This window comes from Alligator sinensis, unplaced genomic scaffold (genome assembly GCF_000455745.1).
Source record: "Alligator sinensis unplaced genomic scaffold, ASM45574v1 scaffold1354_1, whole genome shotgun sequence".
NCBI lineage: Eukaryota > Metazoa > Chordata > Crocodylia > Alligatoridae > Alligator > Alligator sinensis.
Genome location: NW_005842344.1, coordinates 985,832 through 987,278, shown reverse-complemented (window position 1 = coordinate 987,278; position 1,447 = coordinate 985,832). Strand labels below are relative to the sequence as shown.

The following is a 1,447-nucleotide window of genomic DNA, read 5'->3' as shown; positions in this document are numbered from 1 at the left end:
TTCCGAGGAGAGCGGACGTCAGCTGTACGGGAGGAGCGAGGCGGAGCAGGTGGGTTGGACATTCCCATTTCCCTTCTTCCTTAGTCCCGAGAAAAGAGGGCGCAGGCTGCGTAGAGAGGCAGTGAAGCCCAAGTTGCTGGAAGAAGGATGCACTTGGCCTCTCAGACTTCCTGCCGCAGGATCCCAAAGGGGTTCGACTGTTGCGCAGATAAGAAAGAACTAGAGAGAAGTTAACTGAGTTTTGGGAATAGATGGTCCCCCTCACGCTAGGAACGTGACCCCGGTTGGTGAGTGGTTACTGTTACGAAGAGGCCTTCGCCAAGGACGGGTTTTCTCGCAGTGCCGCTTGCCCTTCCTGTGAAGCAGCTGATCTTGCAGCGCGAGAGCCCCGGGCTGATGCCGTCTCTAACTGTGAATTTGTTCCTGAAAATGCCAGAAGGTGCCCGGAGCTGCAGGAGTTGGGTCCTGCGCGTGCTGGAGCAGAGTCCGAGAAGTGCAGGGAAAGCATCCTGTGAGACGGGAGCAGCCTGGTGCTTAGGCGAGCACGCTTAGCTCGGTGGTGGTTCAGACCTTACCTGTCCCGTGGCTGAACGAAGGGCATGCCAGCCTGCAAGAGAGCGGTAGCCTGGCTCCTTCGCTGTCCTGTCTGTGACAGCAGTTCATGCGAGGTGCTCCCAAGGGGGGTGGCAGACTTGCAGCGCACTTGGTTCTGCAGTCCTGCTCCTCGGCTGGGGAGTGGGGAGTCTTTCTAATCGCAGCTGGTGATCATCGCGAGAGCCTCGGTGGCATGTTGCACCGTTGAAGCTCGGTACGATTCATTCTGGTGAATGGGTCTAAACCCCCTTGCAGCACTGGCCTGTTGCAGCGAGGCAGCCAGAAGTTAAAATAGCATGCCGGCCCCTGCACGCTGTTGTGTCCGGGACTTCCCCCGTTAAAGCCCGTCCTGTGTTCATGCTGCTCGCCCAGAAAACTGAGCTCCTTGCGATGGGTCCCTTCTGGCAGCTGCTGCTAGCTATGGGGTTACCTGGTCTGGTCACCGCACCTCACCAGGGAGTTCATCCAAACGTTGCTTTGCATAGTGGCAGTGAACCATTTCTGTAGGTCTTGCCTCGTGTGTCTTCAGGCCAAGGGCCAGATCCTGTTCCCCTTGGCAAAATTCCTGTTGACTCAGTAGAGCAGGACTACGTCCTGATCTGATACTTGGCAGCGCATAGTTGTCGTCCAAATAGATCTGGCATCTTACAACTGACTCCAGTCCCCTGCACACCCATTCTTGAGTTGCACCTCCTGCTATTTTTAAGCGCTATGCTGAATCAAAGCCGCTTGCATTTGGCTTGCTGTACCCAGAGTTGTCCTCTGACTTTCATTGTAACCCTGTGAATTGAAATGTGGTGGCTGTTTTGAATGGGGCGATTGCATTCAAGCTGTTCCTCAAGTCACTCCGCAG

The 1,447-nt window shown here is 55.6% G+C and overlaps 1 protein-coding gene across 3 annotated transcripts in view; it reads left to right on the top strand.

Moving 5' to 3' along the window:
* Positions 1-1,447, top strand: part of INSR (insulin receptor) — a 66,954-nt gene that overhangs the window by 34,675 nt on the left and 30,832 nt on the right. The window lies entirely within an intron of this gene.